The 27,909-nt window shown below is 41.2% G+C and overlaps 1 protein-coding gene across 4 annotated transcripts in view; it reads left to right on the forward strand.

Annotated features, from left to right (window-relative positions):
• The window catches only part of ENOX1 (ecto-NOX disulfide-thiol exchanger 1), a 383,175-nt gene that overhangs the window by 195,769 nt on the left and 159,497 nt on the right, over window positions 1–27,909 (forward strand). For 3 of the 4 annotated variants that reach the window (XM_039366740.1, XM_039366739.1, XM_039366737.1), the window contains one exon: window positions 8,195–8,281. The exons of the other annotated variant lie outside the window; for it this stretch is intronic. The gene's annotated coding sequence lies outside the window, so the exon portion shown is untranslated. The remainder of the gene's footprint in view (window positions 1–8,194; window positions 8,282–27,909) is intronic. 4 annotated transcript variants of the gene reach the window in all.

A 27,909-nucleotide genomic window follows, 5' to 3' on the forward strand; every position in this document is an offset into this window, starting at 1 on the left:
AGTTCATGAAAACTTTGTAGTGGCTTCAGCGGTTCGTCAGCTGGAGAAAGGAGAATGCTGCCCGCCGTTTTAAGTAGTGGACAGCCTGTTTGTAAGTATGAGTTGTCCATACGTCAGAGGTTCTTAACCCAGGGACAGCTTGCATTTCACTGATTCCTCAGTATAATGATGAATTTATATATATATATTTCTTCCTAAGGTGTCATCATTAGTTGGACAGGTTAAGCAAATCCACGGAGTATCAGATCAGTTAGTTTTCTGAAATGACCTTCAGTTGTTTCCTCAAATCTGAGTCCATGGGAAGTCCATAAATGTTGTTGTTGTTAGTTGCGAAGCCATGTCTGACCCATCGCGACCCCATGGATAACGTTCCTCCATGCCTTGCAGTCCTCTACCATCTTCTGGAGTCCATTGAATCTCCCGCGTACTGCTTCAGTGACTCCAGCCAGCCACCTCCTTCTCTGTCGTCCCTTTCTTCTATTGCCCTCAATCTTTTCCAGCATCAGGCTCTTCTCCAGTGAGTCCTTCCTTCTCATTAGGTGGCCAATTTGAGTTTCAACTTTAGGATCTGGCCTTCTAAAGCGCAGTCAGGGTTGATCTCCTCCAGGCCTTCCTGTCCTCTACCATCTTCTGGGGTCCATTGAAGCTCACGCCTGCTGCTTCAGGGACTCCCTCCAGCCATCTCCTTCTCTGTCGTCCCCTTCTTCTCTTGCCCTCCATCTTTCCCAGCATTAGGCTCTTCTCCAGTGAGTCCTTCCTTCTCATTAGGTGGCCAAAGTACTTGAGTTTCAACTTCAGGATCTGGCCTTCTAAAGAGCATAAATACATAAATACTTAAATACACTGGTGCTAATTAGTTACTTCAAGAGAAATGATTGCGAGACAGACATGCTAACTAGTTACTTCAAGAGAAATGATTGTTTCCCAAAGATGTAGCTGTTTGTGGATTATCATGTACACCAGGAATTCTCAAACTCAGGAACTTTAAGATACATGGACTTCAACCCCCAGAATTCCCTAGCCAGCATAGCTGGGGAATTCAGGAAGTTGAAGTCTACATATCTTAAAGTTCTCACATTTGATAAACACTGGTGTCCGCTAGGTGCATTTATTACTACCATTGCTTAGATTTCAACTTTGCAGTCCCGTCCCCAAAACTTTTTTAAGACACTTACGCAGTCTGAATGACATTAAGACAAACAAGACCACAATCTACTACTTGATAAGATAGAAAAATGTGGGTTAGACAGCATCATCACCAGATGGAGTTTTAGCTGGCTGACTGGCCGTACTCAGCGTGAGGTCCACAATGGAACCGCATCTACATGGAAGGAAGTGTGTAGTGGGGTGCCCCAGGGCTCTGTTCTGGGCCCAGTACTCTTCAACATCTTCATCAACGATTTGGATGAGGGGATAGAGGGGGAACTCATCAAATTTGCAGATGACACCAAGCTGGCAGGAATAGCCAACACTGCAGAAGACAGGCTTAAGATACAAGAGGATCTTGACAGACTTGAACATTGGGCCCTGTCTAACAAAATGAAATTCAAGGATGAAAAAAGTAAGGTTCTACATTTAGGCAAGAAAAACCAAATGCATAGGTATAGTATAGGTGGTAGTTTGCTCAATAGTAGCAACTGTAAGAGGGATCTCGGAGTCCTAGTGGACAATCACTTAAATATGAGCCAGCCGTGTGCTGCAGCTGCCAAAAAAGCCAACACAGTGCTAGGCTGCATGAACAGAGGGATAGAATCAAGATCACATGAAGTGTTGATACCACTTTACAATGCTACACTTGGAATACTCCATCCAGTTTTGGTCACCGTGATGCCATGACTACACATTTCTTTTATTGGCAGTATTTCAGCTGGCCACCATGTGTTCTTTTCATCCTTGTTAAGTTTATCCTGGGTTGTTTTTCAAATACCCCTCCCCAATGCAAAAAACAGAATTCTGCCCTGTCAGATGTAGAAGACAGATGGGCAAATATTTCCATAGCGGAAGAAGAATCAGCTTCCTCGCCTCAGCCATATCCTACCAGTCGTGTTTGGCAGCTTCTCTAATTTAGAGCTGGACCAGGCCTAAGATGGAAGCCCTCAGAATTAATCAAAATACGTGGAGAAGCAAGGAATCAGCCAATGTACATGGTGTGTTCTTGCGTGATTAACGCCCTGTGCCAAGGAGTGCTGGGCGTTGAAGTTACCAACTCAACACTAAGAAACAGACTTGATTTGACCCCTATTTAAATATTGCATGGGTCATCCATTGTGTCTTTTGACAGGGGGCTAATATGTGTCAGGAGCAGATTAGAACTGAAATGCAGCAACCACGGCTATAAATACTCTAAAAGGAAAGTGAGATCGTGGTGCAAAATGTGATTAAATTCAGATTGATGGTGGCTACATCCAACTCCTATTGGTTTCCGACGGGATCGGCTTAACGGTCCAGGTTTCCACAGGCAAAAATAGGACAAGGTGTCCTTCAAATTAATCGCGGCGATTTGACGGCTTTTTATTCTGAGATTTTGTGGCTACCTCAGGATGGTTTGAGATAATAGAGATCACCTCTTGTAACTGATAGAGTCCTATCGTGGTTTCAGAGGAGAACTGGGAAATTATAGGCTCAGGCCAACCTCTGCTGTTGGATTAATTGGTAGAAAATATCCTTAAAATTGTAATTATCTGGCAAAAGGGAGAACAAACCTCTGTAGGAATAATCAGAATGAAAATGTGGCTTACAGCGATGTCGGAAGCTGCAGGCCTGGCTATAACAGCAGCCTGTTCAGACTATATGCCTTGTTTAATAAATAGGCCTATTTTTCAATTATATATTTGAAATAATATACTGGTTATTTAGCGGTATCAAGAGCAAAGTGCAAAGAAGATGGTTCTTCTTTAAAGAAGAAGTATCAGTGGTTGAACAGCTCTAGCGAGAAAAAGACCCTACAAATTTTTCCCCTTAAAAACATTCTATTTTATATACCATCTGTATGTTAAGAGTGGAAATAAATCTTGGAGGATTCAACTGTAGGTCTGACGGAAAATTCAGCATCAGGGATACTGTCCTGTATTGGTTACCTACCCAATAATCTTTCCCTTTGATGGAAGTTTGTTTGATGCATTCCTTGTAACGAGAGACAACATTTGGGGGGAATTCCCCATAGATGGACTGCAATGCCTTTTGAGGGGTGTGAATTTCTTGACATTTTTTCTACTCTAATTTGTCCAGTGATCAATAATAATGATGATGATGATGATGATGATGATGATGAATAGAATAGAATAGAAAATATGGAATGGAATGGAAGAATAGAATAGAATAGAATAGAATAGAATAGAATAGAATAGAATAGAATAGAATAGAATAGAATAGAATAGAAAATATGGAATGGGATGGAAGAATAGAATAGAATAGAATAGAATAGAATAGAATAGAAAATATGGAATGGAATGGAATAGAATAGAAAATATGGAATGGAATAGAATAGAATAGAATAGAATAGAATAGAACAGAATAGAAAATATAGAATAGAATAGAATAGAATAGAATAGAATAGAATAGAATAGAATAGAATAGAATAACAGAGTGGGAAGGGACCCTGTAGGTCATCTAGTCCAACCCCCTGCCCAAGCAGGAATGCCTACACCATTCCTGACAGATGCTTCCCTTCCAATTCTGTTATTCTGTTGTCCCCGAACAGAAGCCACAATGTGCTTCCAAAGCCTGAACTGAAACCCTGCGATAAGAATGGACTTTAACTGCAATCTGGAGGTGGGGATCTGTGTTTGAATAAATCCAGAGAAAGAACTAGACCTGCATCTTTAGAGCTAACTGGACAGAGGCTGGTGGGGAAGGGATGTTACTGTTCCGAGGGATTCATTTCAAGTGGGCATTTGTATCTGTGGATATATAAGCGTTCTGATTTTGCCTTTTTGTGGGGCTAACCCAACGCTCTCTGTTTGGGCTGGCTCATCCCAATAAATTGGTTAGCGAACCAACACATGCCCGCCCAGCGCCTGTGTAGAGTAACACAAACACACTCCCCCACAACCGCCCCCCCCATCCATCTAGCTGTCTTTACAGGAGCCTCGCTCATTCGAGACAATATGCTGAATTTCACGGCTGTGTGGAAAAGAAAAATTTGCCGACATTAATGGCCATAGAAATGAATGATATTCACACTTTAGTTAACTCTGCCATGTAGTTCTAAATTAGCTTCTGTATTTTGGGAAACGTTAATATAAATGTACTTTTACGATATGTAATATAAAGTATCTTAAATTTAACTTTGGGCATTGGTGGCTCTGCAGAACTACAAAACCCAGATAACAACAACAACAACAACAATAATAGAGTTGGAAAGGACCTTGGAGGCCATCTAGTCCAACCCCCTGCTCAGGCAGGAAACCCTATACCATTTCGGACAAATGGCTGTCCAGTCTCTTCTTAAAAACTTCCAATGTTGGAGCATTCACAGCTTCTGGTGGCAAGCTGTTCCACTGGTCAATTCTTCTAATTAATTGTTGCTTGGACATGCAGGCTGAGGCTGATGGGAGATATAATCCAATTAGAGGTAGTCCTCAACTTACAATGAAGCCCAACATTTTTGTTGCACAGTGAGACATTTGTTAAGTGAGTTTTCTCCCACTTTACGTCCTTTCTTGCCCCCGTTGTTAAGCGAATCGCTGCCATTAAGTTAGCAACCTGGTCGTTAAGTGAATCCGCTTCCCCCATAGACTTTGCTTGTCAGAAGGTCGCAAAAGGGGATCACGTGATCTCCCCCCGGGAGACTGCGACAGTCATAAATCCATGTCAGTTTCCAAGCTTCTGAATTTTGATCACATGACTGCGGGGATGCTGCAAGGGTCGTAAGTGTGAAAAATGGCCGTAAGTCACTCTTTTCCATGCTGTTATAACTTCGAACTGTCTTTAAGAAGAGAGTGGACAGGCATTTGTCTGAAATGGTGTAGGGTTTCCTGCCTGAGCAGGGGGTTGGACTAGATGACCTCCAAGGTCCCTTCCAACTTTATTATAATTATGGATCATCGCAGTCAGCCAGATGTTCAGACTGGATTTGGCATTTTTGTCTACCTATCGAGTCCTTGCCCAGGACCTGGGATAGGCAGATGTGGATGTTTGATGGTATTACAGATATCGTCGCAGGACGGAAGCAGTTCCTAGTAAGGCCGCCTTTTGCAATTGACTAATAGTGAATTTGTCAATGCCAATGGTGTTCAAGTGGTGCTCCAGTTGTTTTGGGATTGCACCCAAGGCGCCTATGACTATTGGTACTACCCTTGCTTGCTTTTGCCACAGTCTTTCTCTTTCTGTTTGTAAGTCTTCGTATTTTGTGATCTTCTCCAGTTCTTTCTCGTCTATTCTGCTGTCTCCGGGCACTGCCACGTCCACTATCCAGACTTTTTTGTCTTTCTTATTGACAATTGTTAAGTCTGAGGTGTTATGTTGCAGGTGCTTGTCTGTTTGAATTCTGAAGTCCCAGAGCAGTTTAACTTTATCATTTTCTATGACTTTCTCTATTTTATGATCCCACCAGTTCTGGCTTACAGGCAAATGATATTATTATTATTATTGTTGTTGTTGTTAGCTGAGGGCCACCTCTATACCTAAACGGCCGCTAGTTTTTCAATGTTGCCATGGTGTTTCAACCCCACCCTGTAAAGCTTGCATATTTTTAACTTATTGCAAGATTAGCAATATAAGAATTAGGTCCCTGCAGATGACTCTCTGTTGGTTTTAATCCTCAGGTGAATAACATCCCGTAGTTTTTAAATTATTTTTTAATTTTATTTATTATGATGATTATTACTTCCATTACTTCACAGGAGATATATATTGCTGTGAAAACAACTCCACATTATCATCTATTTTTGGGGGGGGGGAGGGTAAAAAAAATGCTTAGCCATTTGCTTTGACATGCTTTTTAAAAAAGCATCCTTCAGTCAGAAGGGTTAAAGTTTTTGACAAGCTGCTTTTAAAAGGAGAAGTGTTGACTAGAAGCCTTTATGCAAAAACTCAGAAGCTTAAAAAAAGTCAACACGCACATTAATCCCCGGCTCCTGTCAGATGCCGGATGATCCCTCTGTCTACCTCGAAGGAAATAATGGAAGGCGATGCCTTGCGAATTCCGTCTTGGAAAGATTACCTTGTTATGCCACGGTTTTAATCTATAAAAACATCAAACAAATATAGGGAGCATTGATTTCTCTTTCTGGCGGGCGCCGTTCCCCTCCAAAGGCCACAAAGGCAATATTGGATCTCCGCGCATAAGATTTGTATGGCTGCAAGAAATATTTTCTTAAGAAGGATGTTTGCCCGGCTGGGAAAGATAGAAGCCGTTCGTGGCAATGTCATTTCGATAAAAAACCAAACAAAAGCACATCTGCCTTTTCGTATCGAAAGGGCTTTTGGAGGGGAAATCAGAGTGAATAGTCATATGCTGTAATTACAGAAACACTTCTTAGCATCCTTAGAGTCTTAGAAATACTTTTCGGCATTAACTTTAATCGCATATATGGGCTTGAGGAGAAAATCGAACTACGTCTTAAGATGATAAAAAAAAATGGTGTTGTAAAATATCGTCTAATGTCTCTACATTGTTAAGTGGGGCAAACATATTTTTGGATACAGAAGAGGGGGTGGGTGTCAAGCTAGTCTCCAAAGCGCTTGAGGGCAGGACAAGAAGCAACAGATGGAAATTAATCAAGGAGAGAAGCAACCAGGAACTAAGGAGGAATTTCCTGACAGAGAGAACAATTAACCAGTGGAACAATCTGCCTCCAGAAGTTGCAGATGCTCCATCACTGGATGTTTTTAAGAAGACATTGGACAGCCACTTGTCTGAAATGGTAGAGGGTTTTCCTGCCTGAGCAGGGGGTTGGACTAGATGACCTCTAAGGGCATTTCCAACATTATTATCATTATCATTATCGTTGTTGTTGTTATTATTGTTATTGTTATTCTTGTTATTTTCTCAGTGCAGGCAGAACCCAACTTGGCACGTTCAAGATAAACCCTGAATCAACAATATGACTTTAGGGTTTTGTTTAGTTAAAGCAAGTTTTAAGACGGCCCCTTTGACTCTTAAACTCCCCGTAAAGGATCAATATTTTAGGACCTGTCGCCTGCTGAGGACACCACATTTCTTGTAGTGCTTCAAGCAGTCCTTAAGGCCGAAACAATCTTTAAAAGACTGAAAAAGTTGGCTGCTCCTGTTTTATTCAGGGGTAGCTTTGCCTTCAGACATCGTGGGCGCTCCATCACTGGAGGTTTTTAAGAAGAGACTGGACAGTCACCTGTCTGAGATGGTGTAGGTCCTCCTGCTTGAGCAGGGGGCTGGACTAGATGACCTCCAAGGTATCTTCCAGCTCTGTTGTATTCCGTTCCATTCCGTTCCATTCCATGCCATTCCATTCCATTCCATTCCATTCCATTCCATTCTATTCTATTCTATTCTATTCCATTCCATTCCATATTTTCTATTCTATTCTATTCTATTCTATTCTATTCTATTCTATTCTATTCTATTCTATTCTATTCTATTCTATTCTATTCTATTTCATTCTATTTCTATTTCTATTCTATTTCTATTCTATTCTATTCTATTCTATTCTATTCTATTCTATTCTATTCTATTTCATTCTATTCTATTCTATTCTATTTCATTCTATTTCTTTCTATTTCTATTCTATTTCTATTCTATTCTATTCTATTCTATTCTATTCTATTCTATTTCATTCTATTTCCATTCTATTCTATTCTATTCTATTCTATTCTATTCTATTCTATTCTATTCTATTCTATTCTATTCTATTCTATTCTACTCCTATTCTATTCCATTCCATTTTTTCTATTCTATTATTCCATTCCATTCCATTCTATTCCATTCTGTTCTGTTCTGTTCTTGAAATTCTCTTCCGATTGAATAAAAAAATGAAAGGGAAGAATATCCCTATAAAGAATATCACTCCTATTGTTTCAAGCATTCCATTAGACATGTCTAACGTGATACGTGTCCAATACTAGAGAGCTGATGGACTTTATTTTGGATTTTAGCAAGTATCCTAATAAGGTTCCTCTGTTTTTAATTCAATGGGAAATAAAGGTCCTTACTGTATAGCACATCGTGTGGATAATATCTGTGATTCACTAACCTCTTCTTTCTTTTACAATACAGGAAGCCACAACAACGCAGCCCTTTCTCATTAAATTTACCTGCTTTATTGGAATCCCATGAAAAACAGAAAATAGGGGGGAAAAAAAGGTAAATATTTTACAATTTTATCTTGACAGTCACCTATTAAGGGCTGTGTGTGCGAATACACAGTGTACTTTTGTGTACCGTGACCATATCTCTTCTTAATGAGGAGAGGTATATTAATGTATAATGCATTCTGGACTAAAAATAGTTTTGAGGCAGAGAAAGAGAGATTTTTGCGGCTTCACAATAAAATATACACACAGCGCAATGCATAAATAGTTGGGTAGTTTATCCATTTATTTATTTATTTATGTGTTGCTATATTTACAGTAGCTAGGTTATTCAGAGCTGTGGCTGTTATTCGGTCATTCAGTCGCTTCTAATTCTTTGGGACCTTCAGAGCTGGAAGAGACCTGGGAGGTCATCTAGTCCAGCCCCCTGCTCCAGCAGGAAAGCCTGTACCATTTCAGACAAATGGCTGTCCAGTCTCTTCTTAAAAACTTCCAGTGTTGGAGCATTCACCGCTTCTGGAGGCAAGCTGTTCCACTGATTAATTGTTCTCACTGTCAGGAAATTTCTCCTTAGTTCTAGGTTGCTTCTCTCCTTGATCAGTTTCCATCTGTTGCTTCTTGTCTTGTGTTCAGGTGCTTTGGAGAATAACTTGACTCTCTCTTCTTTGGGTCAGCCCCTGAGATACTGGAACACTGCTATCCCGTCCCCCCTCGTCCTTCTCTTCATTAAAGTAGACATACCCAATTCCAGCAACTGTTCCTTATATGCTTTAGCCTCCAGTCCCCTGATCCTCTTTGTTGCTCTTCTCTGCACTCTTTCTAGAGTCTCAACCTCTTTTTTACATCGTGGTGACCAAAACTGGATGCAGGATTCCAAGTGTGGCCTTACCAAGGCCTTGTAAAGTGGTATTAACACTTCACCTGATCTTGATTCTATCCCTCTGTTCATGCAGCCTAGCACTGTGTTGGCTTTTTTGGCAGCTGCAGCACACGGCTGGCTCCTATTTAAGGGATTGTCCACTAGGCCTCCGAGATCCCTCTCACAGTTGCTACTAATTGTTTGGAGCAAGATGCTAATATTTGTAAACAACTCAGAGGGTGTGCTGTAAAGCATTACGGAGCAGTATATAAGTCTAAGTGCTATTGCTATTGCTATTCCCCCACGTAACATGGCCAAAATAAGCAAGACTCAGTTTTCTGATTTTGCTTTCCAGTGACATATCTGGTGTTATGTCCTCCAGGATTTGCTTCTTAGCTACCTTTGGTGTCCAAGGAATATGCAGGAGCCTTCTCCAGCACGCGTGGATTTTCTTCCTGTCTTTCTTTTTTAAGGTCCAACTTTTGCAACTATTTTTTTCCAGTCCCTTCACCACTGTTCTTTTTTCTTTTCCTATCTACTTGCAGACCGTATGTGGCCCTTGAACTGCATTATCCTGTAAAGCTTAAACAGGTTTGCTGGTATTTCACGAATGCCTGCAGCTTAGCTGGAGGGCTGTTAACCCTACTTTCTTCCTTTACAAGAGCAGCTAAGAAATTTTTCATCAGCTCTTTGGAAAACAATAGCTTTATTCATGTATTAATGTATCTTTCCTTATCTCTTTCGCTCTGCCTGTACGGTGTCCAAATTCTCTGTAGCCACCCTGATAACTCAGCGAAGGATGATGGAAAGTCAGCTATTGTTCTATCAGTGTGTAGCCTTTTGTAAATTGGCTCGCAATTTGTTTAAATAAACATCCTTCTACTGTGTAAAACAATACTTGGAGCTCTGTTGTTGGAAATATTTTCGAGGATGGACTTAATTTCACCATCTGGAGTGTCTGGCTTGGTTTCATGATCAAACCTTTGTTTGTTACACAAACCTGGGAATCTTTCAGCATGCAAATAGTTGTCAAGTTAATTGTTCTCACAGTCAGGAAATTTCTCCTTAGTTCCAGGTTGCTTCTCTCCTTGATTAGTTTCCATCCGTTGCTTCTTGTTCTGCCTTCAGGTGCTTTGGAGAAGAGCTTGACTCCCTCTTCTTTGGGGCAGCCCCTGAGATACTAGAAAACTGCTATCATGTCTCCTCTCATCCTTCTCTTTGTTAAACTAGACATACCCAATTCCAGCAACCGTTCTTCATATGTTTTACTCTCTAGTCTCCTGATCATCTTTATTGCTTTTTTCTGCACTCTTTCCACTGTCTCTACATCTTTTTCACAATCAGAAAATATACTGCCCAGAAAATAAACTAAGGCCGAAGCTTGTCCACGCCAAGGATAAAACACGGAGCATTGTGATATATGGAGTACAGTGCAATGAGACATGTAAAACAACCACTTCACAAACAATTGTAGGAGAGCAAACCCATCGGGACAAAATTCAGCAGTCCGTCTGCATTTGAAAGACAAAGGACTTTTTTTTTTTTGAAGACTGCACAGTCCACATTTTGGACAGAGAGGACCGCTGGTTTGAAAGAGGGCTCCAAGAGGCCATCTAGGTCAAAATTGAATGGCCCTCCCTCCACAGAGGGGGAGGGATACGACACCACCCATCTCCAATCTACAACACAGTCCTTTCAGCAGCTCCAAGAAGGCTCCACACCCATTTGCAGCACTGAGGGGACCCCGAAGACACAGACAAACCTCCAGGTTTATCTCAGTGACTCTCAGGAAGACTCCTAATGATCAGAGGACTGCAAGAAATATAAATCCTTCCATCTTCCATCATTCAGTCAGAACCGAAGAAGCTTCTTAGATGGGAAGCGAAAGGTCTTCAAGCAAAAAAACAAAGCCGGGTTGCCTTTTGAAAAAGCACCTTTGTAATCCCCCCCCTTTTTTGCTGATAAATAAATTATTATGACCGTAGTGCCACCTCTGACCCTTTTCATGCAGGAAGAGTTCCTGAAATATTCTGGTCCCATTGCTTGGGGTTTCTCTCCATCTCATCTGCTCATACATTCCTTAGCTTTTGTGAGGTTTTTGTTGCTTTGACTTGCTGGTAAAACAGGGGAGGTAATAATAAAGTTGGAAGGGACCTTGGAGGTCATCTAGTCCAACCCCCTGCTCAGGCAGGAAACCCTAGACCATTCCAGACAAATGGCTGTCCAGTCTCTTCTTTAAAACCTCCCGTGTTGGAGCATTCACAACTTCTGGAGGCAGGTTGTTAATAATAATAATAATAATAATAATAATAATAATAATAATAATAATAATAATAATAATGTCAAAAGGGACCTTGGAGGTTATCTAGTCCAACCCCCTGCTCAGGCAGGAAAGCCTATATATCATTTCAGACAAATGGCTGTCCAGTCTCTTCTTAAAAACTTCCAGTGTTGGAGCATTCACCGCTTCTGGAGGCAGGTGGTTCCACTGGTTAATTGTCCTCACTGTCAGGAAGTTTCTCCTTAGTTCTAGGTTGCTTGTCTCCTTGATGAGTTTCCATCCGTTGCTTGTTCTCCTTCCTTCAGGTGCTTTGGAGAATAGCTTGACTCCCTCTTCTTTGGGGCAGCCCCTGAGATACTGGAACACTGCTATCATGTCCCCCCTCGTCCTTCTCTTCATTAAACTAGACATACCCAATTCCAGCAACCGTTCCTTGTATCTTTTAGCCTCCAGTCCCCTGATCATCTTTGTTGCGAGCTCATAAAGTACTATTTGTTCTGCCAGGGAATTTTCCTTGCCTTTTAAAATTTTCTTTGGAGTAGGTCATGTTCTCCACAATGCAACATGTTCGTCAGATGCGCAGTGTTGCGCTGTGGATACGTGGTGTGCAATTCTGCACTAAGTTAACAATGGGAAGTAAATAAAGACTCTCTGTCCTGCAGTGTGTGTACGTACGGCTTCTGGGGATTGGACTGAAATTCGGTACAAAACAGCGTTCCGTTTCTTTCCCCCCTGTTTGTTGAAACTACTGATAAAGGAAACTCGAGAGAACAGAGAAACAGTTCTGAATACTCAGCCTGCAGCATGCCTAATTGGGCTTTATACCACTGTGAGTTGTTTTCCCCTCCTCCCTCATTAGTTGATAAGAAAGGGAAACAGTTTTGAAGACCCAGAAAAAACATTTCCACCGCCCACCCCCCTGAATTCTTTTTTTTCAAAGATAATTTTTATTGAATTTTTGACATTTTACAAAAACAAAACAATCTTCCCCCCAACCTCCCCAACCCTCCCATTCCCTCCCCCAACCTTCCCAGAGCTGGATATAGGCTTAATTAGAATTTCATCAAAGAATCTTAAAAAAAGATATAAACCATAAATAAATCTAACATTAGTTAAAAATCTAAATACATTAATTAGAAAAATTATAAAATGATTAACAATAGTATATATATAAAAAAACATGAATACAAAAGATAAATGTTTAAAAAAAAAGAATGAAAAAAGGAAAAAAAGAACAAAAAAAAGAAAGAAAAAAAAACAAAATATTCCATTTTGAATATAAATTGTTAAAAAACTAGATAATATTTTTATATCTAACTTATATTGTATAAAATCTATCCATTTTTTCCATACCACAACATACTTCTCTTGCGATTGATCCTTCAAAAAAGCTGAAATCTTTGCCATTTCCGCCAAATAAGAAACTTTAAGAAACCACTCTTGCAAAGTAGGCAAAGATTCCTTCTTCCAACATTGCCCTACTAACAACCTTGCGGCTGTAATTAAATTTAACATCAGTGTAGTCTCCTTAATATCACACCCCCCTGAATTCTAGATTCCACCGTAGAGCATACAGCAGCTTAAAGCTGCTGTTGGAAACATATGAAGAACAGTTGCAAGAATTGAGTATGTCTAGTCTAATGAAAAGACCACGAAGAGGAAGGGATCAACTTATTTTCCAAAGCACCTGAGAGCAGGACAAGAAACCATGGATGGAACCTAATCAAGGAGAGAAGCAACCTGGAATGAAGGAGAAACTTCCTAACAGTGAGGACAATTAACCAGTGGAACAGCTTTGCCTTTGGACATTGTGGGTGCTCCATCACTGGAGACTTTGAAGAAGAGACTGGACAGCCACCTGTCTGAGATGGTCTAGGGTCTCCTGCTTGAGCAGGGGGCTGGACTAGAAGACCTCCAAGGTCCCTTCCAACTCTATTCTGATTGGTAGAAAAGAAGGACTAGGGGTGACATGATAGCAGTGTTCCAATATTTGAGGGGCTGCCATAAAGAATATGCCATACTATTCTCCAAAGTACTTTAAGGCAGGACAAGCAGCAATGGATGGAAACTAATCAAAGAGAGAAGTACCTTAATTATAAGGAAAAATTGACAGGACAATTAATGCCTTCAGAAGTTGTGAGTGTTCCATCATTGGAAGTTTTCGAGAGATTAGTTAGCTATTTGTCTAAAATGGTGTAGGGTCTCCTGCTAGATAGATAGATAGATAGATAGATAGATAGATAGATAGATAGATAGATAGATAGATAGATAGATAAGCAGGCAGGCAGGCAGGCAGGCAGATAGATAATGGATGATAGATATGTTAGACAAATGATAGATGATGGATGGATGGATGATAGATATATAATAGATATAGGTTAGTTAGATAGATGATAGATAGATAGAGATAAATGGACGGACAGACAAACAGACAGATAGAAGATGATAGGTAAATATTGTGTGTTTTTAATTTTACATGTATTAACTGCAGCAAGAATTGTATTTGCCCAGTATTGGAAAAATGAAAACTTACCAATGGAAGAACTAATTAAGAAAAAATTAGATTGTGCAGAAATGGATAGATAGATGACAGATACTGTAGATAGATAGATAGATAGATGATAGATAGATGATATAGATGATAGATAGATAGATAGATAGATGATAGCTAGATAGATGATATAGATAGATAGATGATAGATAGATAGATAGATAGATAGATAGATAGATAGATAGATAGATAGATAGGCAGGCAGGCAGGCAGGCAGGCAGACAGACAGATGATTACAACCTAGTCTCCCCCCCCCACTTCAAGGTTTACAAACATCTCCAGTCTTCAAGTAACCCAATCTTGAAACAAACAAACAACGCTATAAAACACCGGTGATGCTTATAATGGTTTTGTTCCGCCCTAGCTGCCAATTTATAACTTACTGGTGATCTGATCCTAGTGAGTCACAAGGTTAAGTTGGGCAGCCCTATAAATTGAAAGCAGCAAAACAAATCAGGCGAAATGAAAAGGTCGAACAGATTCTTTCTTTCACTGTTTAATTACAGTGTTTGATTATTGCGGCAGATGATGCGACTTCGTTGTTTGTCCCTTTCTTTTATCCTCTGGACAGCGTATGTGAGCCTTTGGCAAGTCGGGGCGCATGTGAGGAGAGTCCACCGTTATGCAAGAAACGTTTGCTAGACATGGATCGAATAAACGGGGTTTCCTACAGGGAAAGCCTTACCAGCTAGCCTGAGTTTTTACACCGAGGGCCTCATTTTTCCCACCCTGCACCAGACGTTAGGCTTGCATTAGAGTCTGTAAATGCTTGATGATGGTCTTTGGGAATAAGTAGTTCAAATAGGGCAGTATGCATTTGGTTCAATGGCCTTATGGGAGGAGGAGGAGGAGGAGGAGCATAACTAAGGAAGCCTAATTAAACCATAATACTATATTCCATTATAATTTTGATATTCTCCATAATTCCATTGGTTCAACTTAGAACAATCCACCTTTTCTTAAGTCCAGATGCAATAAAGAATTGTGAGCACACCTCAAATTATTTAGAACTTGTTGTAGACAGACAGACAGATAGATAGATAGATAGTTAAATAGATAGATAGATAGATAGATAGATAGATAGATAGAATAGGTGGAAGTATGGATAGATAGATAGATAGATAGATAGATAGATAGATAGATAGATAGATAGATAGATAGATAGAAGGGTGTAGATAGATAGATAGATAGATAGATAGATAGATAGATAGATAGATAGAGAGAGATATGATAGAGGATAGGTGGAAGGGTGGATAGATAGATAGATAGATAGATAGATAGATAGATAGATAGATAGAAGGGTGTAGACAGATAGATAGATAGATAGATAGATAGATAGATAGGTGTACATATAGAGATAGATAGATAGATAGATAGATAGATAGATAGATAGATAGATAGAGATAGATAGATAGATAGATAGATACGATAGAGGATAGGTGGAAGGGTGGATAGATAGATAGATAGATAGATAGATAGATAGATAGATAGAAGGGTGTAGATAGATAGATATAGATACGATAGAGGATAGGTGGAAGGGTGGATAGATAGATAGATAGACAGACAGACAGACAGACAGACAGACAGACAGATAGATAGATAGATAGATAGATAGAGAGAGAGATAGATAGATACGATAGAGGATAGGTGGAAGGGTGGATAGATAGATAGATAGATAGATAGATAGATAGATAGATAGATAGATAGAAGGGTGTAGATAGATAGATATAGATACGATAGAGGATAGGTGGAAGGGTGGATAGATAGATAGATAGACAGACAGACAGACAGACAGACAGACAGACAGACAGATAGATAGATAGATAGATAGAAGGGTGTAGATAGAGAGAGATAGATAGAGGATAGGTGGAAGGGTGGATAGATAGATAGATAGATAGACAGACAGACAGACAGACAGACAGACAGACAGACAGACAGACAGACAGATAGATAGATAGATAGATAGATAGAAGGGTGTAGATAGAGAGAGATAGATAGAGGATAGGTGAAAGGGTGGATGGATGGATGGATGGAGAGAGAGAGAGAGAGAGAGAGAGAGAGAACCTTTATTGTCATTTTTTTACTGTGGGCACAATGGCACCTGTTAAAAATGAAATTTAGTTGCTTGCTCTCAAAGTGTACACATACATAACACACATTTAAACGTACAATGTACAACATAGAGCTACAGCCTTACATATAAGTAACATACATAAATATGTTTTGTTGTTTTCTACCTTTTAGTGTTTCCTAAAGATTTCAATCTCACTCAAATTCATTCGCCTAAGGCTGTATCCTCTTTCGGGATAGGCTGGCACGGTTGAGGTTTTAGAGCTTTTTTGTGGGGGGGTGCCTTAGAATTAATCTTGACCTCTGGCAGCGGTAGTCCCTACTGTTTTCTTGTTATTCCTTCCTTCTAAGGGCTGAGAGAGAATGACTGGCTCAAAGTTATTCAGCTGTATCTAACGCAGAACTAGAACTCCCAGTCACCCAGTTTTTGGCTTAGCTTCTAAAGCAGTGGTTCTCAACCTTTCTAATGCCGCGACCCCATAATACAGTTCCCCATATTGTGGTGACCCCCAACCACTTATACATCACCGGGTGCCAGGGGCGTGGCCAAAGAAAAGGGGAAAAAAATGGTGGACAGCCTTGTTTGGCGACCCCCCGTGAAATGGTTGTTCGACCCCAAATGGGGTCCCGACCCACAGGTTGAGAACCGCTGCTCTAAAGCAAATTGGCCTCTTTTTTTTAAACAGCATTTGGATATCAGATAAGATAAAGTATTAAGAAAGCACCTGTATTTAAGAGGTATTTCTGAGCCAAGGCGGAAAGAATATCTATATATCCCTAAAGAAATACAATACAGGCAGAAAAGCTAAAGGGAGCTAGCTTGATTGATGGCAAAGAGTTTATCAGACATTCAGATTCCCCCCCCCTAGGAAAATAGCCAACAAGAACATCTGACATTGGAGGTCCATCAACCTGAAAGGCCCCCATATTTGGCAGCTGTCAAGCACGGTGAAAGAAGCCAAATTATACAGACTTTAATGCCAAGAATTAAGGCTGTGTTTCTCCGTTTCAGCAACCGCTGGGGAATTCTAGAAAGCTGAAGTCCACACATCTTAAAATCGCTGAGCTTGAGAAATACCAAATTAAGGATTACATTAAGAGAACCAGGGCACCACATCTGGCAACCCTCCAGCTCTCCTTTACAAGGGTGCTAATTAAGTTGGGATCTCTTTGAAACTTTTGAATCTCTTCTTTCTTGGTGGATTTAGAGTGCGTTTATTTGATAAATCCGTAAATGGGTTCTCCCATCTGCTGGTTGCGGTTGTATACTTCGTTTTTCTTTTTCGGCCTTGGCACTATCTCTTAATTAATTAACAACAACAACAACAACAATAATAATAATAAAGTTAGAAGGGACCTTGGAGGTCATCAAATCCAACCCCCTGCTCCAGCAGGAAAGCCTGTACCATTTCAGACAAATGGCTATCCTGTCTCTTCTTAAAAACTTCCATTGTTGGAGCATTCGCCGCTTCTGGAGGCAGGTTTTTCCACTGGTTAATTGTTCTCACTGTCAGGAAGTTTCTCCTTAGTTCTAGGTTGCTTCTCTCCTGGATTAGTTTCCCTCTGTTGCTTCTTGTTCTGCCTTCAGGTGCTTTGGAGAATAGCTTGACTCCCTCTTCTTTGGGGCAGCCCCTAATATATTGGACCACTGCTATCCTGTGTCCCCTCGTCCTTCTCTTCATTAAACTAGATATACCCAATTCCAGCAACTGTTCCTTATATGTTTTAGCCTCCAGTCCCTTAATCATCTTTGTTGCTCTTCTCTGCACTCTTTCTAGAGTCTCAACATCTTTTATACGTCGTGACCAAAACTGGATGCTGTATTCCAAGTGTGGCCTTACCAAGGCCTTGTAAAGTGGTATTAACACTTCACGTGATCTTGATTCTATCCCTCTGTTCATGCAGCCCAGCACTGTGTTGCCCTTTTTGGCAGCTGCAGCACACGGCTGGCTCCTATTTAATGTCTCTTCTGAGTTAAGCTGCGCCCTAGGTAATTTCATGGAGGTGGCCAGTTTTTCAACAATAATACAGAATTCACCATATTGACATATTCCAGGATAAGAAGATGCACAGTCTAGCTCCCTATTTTCCTTTCAGACCTACGGTATACAATGACCAACCGTCCTCCTTTAGGGAGGACAGTCCTCCTTTTGTAAGTTCTGTCCTCCCTCAAAAAGTGTCCTCCTTCATGTCCTCCTTTTCGATATTTGAAGACTAATCTGCAGGGCTTTTTTCCCCCCTCATAGAACGCTCAGAACGGCATTCTGGCACCTTTTTTTTGATGGGTTTTTTTTCAACTTTTGCATGAGCTGTGCTACTCCCCCTATTGGCTTTTGAAAGCCAATAGGAATTGCTGCTGACCGCGCCAAAACACCCGGCCGGCAAACTTTGCATGTGCAAGTTGTCTGTATTATTGTTGCAATGAATAAAATGTTTCTTTTATTTACGATATTTTTTCCTTCAATTTATTTGTGTCCTCCTTTTCATTGTAAAAAAGTTGGTCACCTTAGTATACAAGCCTACCATCACGCTAGCAGAAACAGCTGAGATACCTCCACGGTCAGATTTATTTGCCTTTTAAATCCCTTTAAAAGAGAAGTTAAATCAATCAGCTGCTTTAAATCCCTGAGACGGTTGGGAAGCGTTTTGCCTATATTCTCAAAAATACGCATTTGTGGAAAAGCCTGGGAAGATCTGTACACAATGGCTGCTTTCAGTTGCAAACCACTTCTCTGTCTTCATCGTGTCTCCCATAAATATTTTCCCTCTCCTTTCTTCTCCTCTTCCCCGTTGCCACAAATCTTCCATAAGACGGGACCTGGCAGAAATCAAGCTGTCTTCCCATTCCATTCATATTTCTTATCTGCCCTAACAGCCCTTTTTGGGGGGATCGCGAAGAAAGCAGCTGCGGTCCAAAAAGGACATCCCCGGACATTGTGAGGTTTACCTTTCAAAACTGGTTAACTGATGCTCTTTCAGAGAAAGTGAACCAACAAGTGATGATCTAGAGAGCAATAACCAAAAAAAAAAAAAAATGTACCTCTGGAGACTTGTAAAACTTGGCTGGGCAGATGGGAGACCTCTAGAAGCTTCAGCAAAGGGCAGATGGTTCACTGAAACAGGGGTGGAGAAGGGCAGGGTTGATTGCTGTAGGAAAAGCGACTTGTAGACCAGGAGTTAATACAATGTGCAGTCCTGGTTGGGAATGGTAGAATCTGTCAAAAAAAAAAAAAAAAGTATCACCATTAAGAGTGCATTCATCACTTCAAAGGCCATCTCCAAGGGGACGGAATGCCTGGGTCATGTTGGGCTTAACGGTGTGGCTGATGGTTTATTATGAAGTTTTGATTTCTTTGTTATCTATTTGGATGGTTGTGTTGGTTTCATATATTTGATATGGCCAATTGACTTAATCGATAAAGTCTCCTCCTCCTCCTCCTCCTCCTTTTGCTCCTCCTTCTCCTTCTCCTTCTCCTTCTCCTCCTCCTTCTCCTGCTCCTCCTTCTCCTTCTCCTCCTGCTCCTCCTCCTTCTCCTCCTGTCCTCCTCCTTCTCCTCCTGTCCTCCTCCTTCTCCTCCTCCTCCTGCTCCTCCTCCTCCTCCTGCTCCTCCTCCTGCTCCTCCTCCTGCTCCTCCTGCTCCTCCTGCTCCTCCTGCTCCTGCTCCTCCTCCTCCTCCTCCTCCTCCTCCTCTTCTTCTTCTTCTTCTTCTTCTTCTTCTTCTTCTTCTTCTTCTTCTTCTTCTTCTTCTTCTTCTTCTTCCTCTCCTCCTCCTCCTCCTCCTTCTTCTGCTCCTCCTGCGCCTGCTCCTCCTCCTCCCCTCCTCCCCTCCTCCTCCTCCTTCTTCTTCTCCTCCTCCTCCCAGGGGTGCAAGGCAAGTGAGACTTCTTTCCTATTTACTATGTACCAAAAATGCATCTGGTGTTGTGTGATGGCTGAAACATAACCGGAAATAGCCGTGGGGTATATTTTTTTATCGAAGTGTGGCTTATTATTGGCTCTGTTTTGCGAAGAGACAGAAAGTTTTTATCAATTTAGAGAGTGGGACAAATTCAGTAATGTGCACTGAATGGTTAAATAAATCTTCCCTTGAGTTAAGCTTAATGGCTGGATATCCCATGCATGTTTTTTGACAATAGTAGAAACCTGGTTTGTTAGCTGTTGTTGTTGTTTATTTCCCAGTCTACCCACAGCATTGAGATTTCCTGGTGGTGTCTTATCCCATTACTAACCAGGACCACTCTGCTCTGTTTTTTTTTTTTTTTCCTGTTTTCCATGATGACCTAGTTCTACTAGCTGCTTAAACGCTCTCCATTCAAACATTCCCCAAACCCGCACGTTAGTTAAAAAAAACCTGAGCTAATGAAAGATACCTCTTCAAACCTCAAGGTCAAGCGTAGTTAGGAAAGTGACTTGATATTTTCTAACTCATGTGTCAGTTAAGGCAAGGCACGCTAAAAAATATGATTTAACTTGCTCCCTGTAGCATAATTATAGCCTTTTCAGCAAGGGAAGTAATTTTTAAATTATAGATTGGTCCAGTCATTTAATTTGATAGGAACAATCATGGTTAATTTTACAATTTCTATGCTACCACAACAGTGACAAAAATGATTTATCTGCCTGCCAAGCCGTGACTTTTATTAAAAATATGAGTGTTTCTGTGTGCGTGTTTTTTTTAAAAAAAGAAGACAGGCACTAAGATAAAAGGTCCACGTTATTTGTCTTGAACAAAACTTTCCGAGGGATTGATGTGTTTGGAAATGCAAAAGTCAGAATTAGGGCACCCATTCTGAGTGATCCTCTTGGAACAATACAGAGAAAATGCCACCTTGGAACTCTTTCAAGGCTTCAGCCGAAGGACTTGAACCCAGAACTCAAGAGAACCAGAAATAACACGTATAGTATAGGTGGTACCTTACTCAGTAGTAGTAACTGTGAGAGGGATCTCGGAGTCTTAGTAGACAATTACTTAAATAGGAGCCAGCCATGTGCTGCAACTGCCAAAAAAGCCAACACAGTGCTGGGCTGCATGAACAGAGGGATAGAATCAAGATCACATGAAGTATTAATACCACTTTACAAGGCCTTGGTAAGGCCACACTTGGAATCCTGCATCCAGTTTTGGTCCCCATGATGTAAAAAAGATGCTAAGACTCTAGAAAGAGTACAGAGAAGAGCAACAAAGATGATTGGGGGACTGGAGGCTAAAACATACAAGGAATGGTTGCTGGAATTGGGTATGTCTAGTTTAATGAAGAGAAGGCCGAGGGGGGACATGATAGCAGTGTTCCAGTATCTCAGGGGCTCCCCCAGAGAAGAGGGAGTCAAGCTATTCTCCAAAGCCCCTGAAGGCAGGATAAGAAGCAACAGATGGAAACTCCTCTTTAAAATCTTCAGTGATGGAATAACCAGAAGCCATCCCATAGATTAATTGTTTTCACTGTCAGCAAATTCCTCTTTATTTTTAAGTTGATTCTCTCCTTGATTAGTTTTCATCCATCATTCATCCATCAGAATTCCTGAGCCAGCCTGGCTCAGCTTGGAAACCTCACCCTTTCCCTTCAACATGGCTGGCTCAGGAATTCTGGGAGTTGAAGTCCACAAGTCCTCAAAGGGCCAAGTTTGAAGATCCCTGTTTTAAGCAGACATTCTGGCCATCTATAACACAAAAACAAGAATAATGCAATATGCATTAGAGCAGTGGTCTTCCAATTTGGCCCTTTGATGACTTGTGGACTTCAGCTCCCAGAATTCCTCAGCCAGGCACGTGTGACTGGCTGAGGAATTCTGGGAGTTGAAGTCCACAAGTCATCAAAGGGCCAAGTTGAAAGACCCTTGTCTTAAATCTAACAAACAAAATGGAGGCTGGTTGAGGAATTCTGGGAGCTGAAGTCCACAAGTCATCAAAGGACCACATTTGAAGACCCCTGATACAGAACAATGAAGATTTGGATCCCATTTTCATCGCTAGAGTTCAGTGCTAAAACATAATTATTTTAGTGGTTCTTTAAGTGCCCTATTTGAGGATAGTGGAAAGTGGAAAAGGGACGATGGAATTCCTTCCAGCTGTGAGCAGTTGCTTTCATTTACACTATCCCCACCCTTTTCATACATCAAATAGCACCTCTGCTGAGACTTTAGCTCCACAATTCTTTAATTAGCTAATGGGATGAAAAAGTAACTTATTATTCGGGAGAAATTCATCTCTGGGCGACACCTGTATTTCAATTATACAGAGGCGTTCTGCCAAGGTGGCCACCAGCATCCAGAGCTGATGGGAATTTTGTGAGATGTTTAAAAGACAATTGATCAATTTAGACTGGAAACATTCCAGGGTGGTTATTTTTTGCTCTATAAGAGTCACCCTTTTTTCCCTCCCGGTGAACTTGGAAGCATTAACAGGAATAATTCCAGATGAGCAATTTTATTTTTTTAAATGGTTCTTAACTGGCAGGCTTCCAGTATTTAAAGTGCTGCCACAAAGAAGAGGAGGGGCTCAGCTTATCCTCCAAAGCCCCTGAAGGCAGGACAAGAAAAACGGGATGGAAACTAATCAAGGAGAGAAGCAACCTGGAACTAAGGAGAAACTTAACGAGGATAATTAACCAGTGGAACCACTTGCCACCAGAAGTTGTGGGTGCTCCATCACTGGAGGTTTTTAAGAAGAGACTGGACAGCTATTTATCTGAAAGGGTATAGGGCAGGGGCAGGCAACCTTGGCTCTTTTATGACTCGTGGACTTCAACTCCCAGAATTCCTGAGCCAGCCATGTTGAAGGGAAAGGGTGAGGTTTCCAAGCTGAGCCAGGCTGGCTCAGGAATTCTGGGAGTTGAAGTCTAGGAGTCATGAGGGGGCCATAGTTCCCCCATGCTGGCTCAGGAATTCTGGGAGTTGAAGTCCACCAGTCATGAAGGGGCCATAGTTCCCCCATGCTGGCTGAGGAATTCTGGGAGTTGGAGTCCACGAGTCATGAGGGGGCCATAGTTCCTCCATGCTGGCTCAGGAATTCTGGGAGTTGAAGTCCATGAGTCATGAAGGGGCCATAGTTCCCCCATGCTGGCTGAGGAATTCTGGGAGTTGGAGTCCACCAGTCATGAAGGGGCCATAGTTCCCCCATGCTGGCTGAGGAATTCTGGGAGTTGGAGTCCACGAGTCATGAGGGGGCCATAGTTCCTCCATGCTGGCTCAGGAATTCTGGGAGTTGAAGTCCATGAGTCATGAAGGGGCCATAGTTCCCCCATGCTGGCTCAGGAATTCTGGGAGTTGAAGTCCACGAGTCATGAGGGGGCCATAGTTCCCCCTGCTGGCTCAGGAATTCTGGGAGTTGAAGTCCAGGAGACATAAAAGAGCCATGGTTGCCTCCCCCTGGTCTAGGGTCTCCTGCTTGAGTAGAGGGTTGGACTAGAAGACCTCCAAGGTCCCTTCCAGCTATGTTCTGATTGATTTATTTATTCTGGTTAAATTTGCTGCCTCTCTGGTGCTGTGCTGTTTATTTTTCCTTACTGTCTGGAAGTCTGCTGAGCATTAACTACACGGAGAGCAGCACCTCCACCTCATCTCCCTAACAAACAATAATTAACTGAATTCCTCCAGGCCAATCTACTTTCCTGGGAGTATATATATATATATATTGCATTTTAGAGCAGTGCCCTTTTCCTTGTTTTTTTCAGAATCTATTTGAGGCATTCAGCTCAAGAAAATGAACATCTCTTAATATCACGGCTGAGTGCTTGCTAGGTTTTCGTTCATATGGGAATGCTAGACCACTCCAATTTGTTTTAATGTGTGTTACTGTAACCGTAGATCTGCCCTAAGAAAAAAGTTCATTTTTTCCTTTACAGGCAGTCCTTGACGTACGACCACAAGGGGGCTTAATCTTTCTGTTGCTAGGTGAAACAATTGTTACAGGCGTTTTGTCCCGTTTTACGACTTCTCGGGCCAGAGGCGTGAAGTGCACCCTTGCAGTCATTATGTGAGCAACAAGGTTGTTAAGTGAGTGCGGATTCCCCGTTGACTTTGCTTATCAGAAGGTTGCAAAAGCGGATCACCTGACCCTGGGAGACACTGCAACCGTCATAAGTACATGTCAGTTGCCAAGCCTCTGAATCTTGATCTCGTGACCCATGGGCGGGTGCTGCAAGGGCTGCAAGTGTGACAAATGGCCGTAAGTCACGCTTTTTTGAGTGCATTGTAATCTGGAACAGTCCCTAAACGAATGGTCAATCGTTTGAGAACCACTCAAGAAGGGCAGAAATGGTAAAGTTCCTTTGGTCAGAGCTGATGTCAATGCTGCTAACATCGGATGTTTTTTGCATTGACAACAGATGGACATGTAGCCATCTTTTTCCCTTTTGCTTTTAGAGTTAGAGGATGTTGGGAGCGGGGGATGTGAATGAGGGTCCAGCTAGACATAACAACACTAAACTTAGTGTGAGAATCAAGGTTATTGAGCCCAGAGCTGATAAAGAATTGGCGGGCTGGAGAGCTGGAGAGGAAGCCCGCAGCTTCAAGCTAATTGGGGAATGTGATTTACGACTGTTAATTGGAGGAGGGAATTGTGCTTTGATACTATGTGTCCAGGGGAGGGGAATTCAGTTTTTGGCTTCGATTATATAAGTGCCGATATTGTGCTACTCAAATAAAAGATTCTTTAAGGTAAACAATGCCTTGAAGTTCTTTTGAAGAGTTTCATCTGTCGGAACTGTGACAGCTGAGCTCTCAGCCCAGACTGGAACAAGAGACAAAAGGGGGGGGGACAGATTTTATTCGTAAAGAACCTAGAAACGGAAATCATTGGGTCAATGGCATGTCTTCGAAGCACAGAGCCAGTTTTTAAGGAATTAGAACATTTGCATTCCAGAAGAACTTCTTCCAGCTGTAAAACATGGACTGAGGGAATTTGGAGGAGATAAATGCAAACCGATCTGAGTTGGACCATTTCAGTTTCCAAAGCTAGCCGCGTTAAGGCAAAATTCCCGGGATATGTCCCCCCCCCCAAAAAAAAAAAGTAAAAAAAAAAAAAAACAGCTCAGAGTTGGCTGCAAAATATTGATGAGACAAATCACTCCATGTGTTTTGAAACTCCCAGTCCCTGTGAGTTCATAGCTCCCTTGGGATACGATGCATAACTGCAACTTTTCAGGCAATAAAATATACAAGTGGAATTTATTTATTTTCTTAGGAAAGAGATAACATTAAATTGAGCCAAAGCTGTCTTTGACTTAAGCTTTTCCTGTTTCTGCTTGCATTGTGATTTTTGTTTTTGTTTTGTTTTTTTTTAATTGCATGTATGTTTCTCCCACCCCCCTGGATGTTTATTTGCTCATAGGTGTTTGTATATCACTGGACACACCCCCCCCCCCGACGGATGATAATATAAGCAAATAAAATTAGTAATACTTATGCATAACACTAAAAGCTGTAATCATGCCACTGAAAGAGACTGGAGAAAGTCTGGGAATGGATGGGAAGAAGCAGAGACGTAAACTACGAAGAGAGAAAATGAATCTCTTCGTAGAGTATCTCGTAAACAACTCACCAGAAACCCGAGGAGAAACTCTTTAAAAACATTGAAAGAAACTCGACTTTAAAGAATCCATTTTGGAAGAAGGTGGCTCCTTCTTTGGACAGTCCTCAAGGATTTTGTCGTCTAACCAGCCGAAGACCAGGTCAAGGAAGCAAGAGCTAGGAAGGGGTCAGCCCTTCAAGGTAGACCAGAGAAGAAAAGCCATTCCACGGACTGTAGGTTGGGAATACTATTTCGGTAAAGCTATAATTACTCTTTTATTTGCTCCTTTCCTGCTTCTCGTTCTTGTTTTGATTTTTTTTTTTTTTTGCACTCATGACCCTTTGCAGTAATAATATTGGGTAAATATCAGGGATCTTTTGGGAGCTTCAGGCCTCCAAGCATAGGATATTAATTACCGAATATGTAAAGAAGAGGGAGTGAAGCTGTTCTCCAAAGCGCCTGAAGGCAGGACAAGAAACAATGGATGGAAACTCATCAAGGAGAGAAGCAACTGGAACTAAGGAGAGATTCTCTCTCTCTCTCTCTCTCTCTCTCTCTCTCTCTCTCTCTCTCTCTCTCTCTCTCTCTCGTATCTATCATCTATTATCTCTATATCTATCTATCTATCTATCTATCTATCTAGCTAGCTAGTTAGCTAGATAGATAGATAGATGATAGATACATGATAGATACATGATAGCTAGCTAGCTATCATGTATCTATCATCTATCAATCATCTATCATCTCTATATCTAGCTATTTAGCTATCTAGCTATCATGTATCTATCATGTATCTATCATCTATCATCTATCTAGCGATCATCTATCTAGCTATCTATCTATCATGTATCTATCATCTATCAATCATCTAACATCTCTATATCTATCTATCTATCTATCTATCTATATCTATCTATCTATCATGTATCTATCATCTATCAATCATCTATCATTTCTATATCTAGCTATAATGAATCTATCTATCTATCTATCTATCTATCTATCTATCTATCTATATCTATCTATCTATCTATCATGTATCTATCATCTATCTAGCTATCTATCATCTATCTAGCTGTCTAGCTATTGTGTATCTATCATCTATCTATCATCCATCATCTCTATCATCTATCTATCTATCTATCTATCTATCTATCTATCTATCTATCTATCTATCTATCTATCTATCTATCTATCTATCTATGCCACTTGCCTTCCCTGCTGTTTTTCCTTTTTAAATGAGCGTCATCTTTTTATCTTCCCAAAAAATATCCCATTGGGAGAGACCCCGCCTGAGATATAATGATCGGCATTATGCATTTGTTCAAAAGACACATCAGGAAGAGATGTTTAAAATATTGATGCTTTTTGCAATGCTGCCGGCAGCGTGGTTTTTTTTTTTTTTTTTTAATAAAATGCTCTTTTATGTTAGCTAGGTAGTTGATGGCAGGAAGGGGCGGATGCCTGGATGGAAATTGCTGGATTCTTCTCACGATATGCAAATCAGATTGTTCTGTAAATAGTCCTTAGGAGGGACAGCAAGCGGAAGGAGACCGAATCAAATCCTGGAGATAAAGAATCGTTCTCCAGAAGAGAAGAAAGGCAGCCAGCAGTTGCAAAAAAAAAAAAAAAAAGAGCTTTATTTATTTATTTATTTTGAATGAAATGCAGATGGTTCTCCAGCCCAAAATTTCTGCCGCTAAGCGAGACAGTTGTTAAGCGAGCTTTGCTCCATTTTACGACCTTTCTTGCTATAGTCGTAAAATGAATCCTGCCGCTGATAAGTTAGTAACCCAGTTGTTAACTGAATCTGACTTCCCTATCCGCTTTGATGTCGGGAGGTCGCAAAAGGGGATCACGTGACCCCGGGGAGTTGCAACCGTCGTAAGTACATGCCAGTTGCCCAGCCTCTGAACTTGGATCACGTGACCGTGGGGGATGCTACAAAGGTTATAACTGTGAAAAACGGCCATAGGTCCCTTTTTTCCAGTGCCGTTGTAACTTGGAGCGAACTTTGGCGAGTCCAGGATTATCTGCACGGCAGATAATTTATTCGAAATGTTAAAGCCGAGCGTTCAAAGTGTTCCACGGCCTCGTCGGGGTCTCCATTGCTGCAGAGAGCGGTTTGCTTATTTAAAATATTTCTATTATGCTTGTCTGCCTTGCAGGAGACTCGGAAGTTACCTGACTGTGAAAATTTATGCATAGCAAAGAGAAGAGTCTTTTGTGGAGGCAGTTTTGACATGCCAAGACGCCGGAAGGCTCTGGATGAAAGGAGTGTTGTCGCATCTTCAGGGGTTCGGGCGGCTGCTCATTTAAATATTATTACACATTTAATGTTGGAGCGGCTGCTTGCTACTGTCTTAGATTCTCCCCAGGAGTGGGCTTGATTTAATGTTGGAATTACAGG

The sequence above is a fragment of the Crotalus tigris genome, unplaced genomic scaffold, assembly GCF_016545835.1.
Source record: "Crotalus tigris isolate CLP2741 ecotype Arizona unplaced genomic scaffold, ASM1654583v1 scf7180000020351.1464749751:1500972, whole genome shotgun sequence".
NCBI lineage: Eukaryota > Metazoa > Chordata > Lepidosauria > Squamata > Viperidae > Crotalus > Crotalus tigris.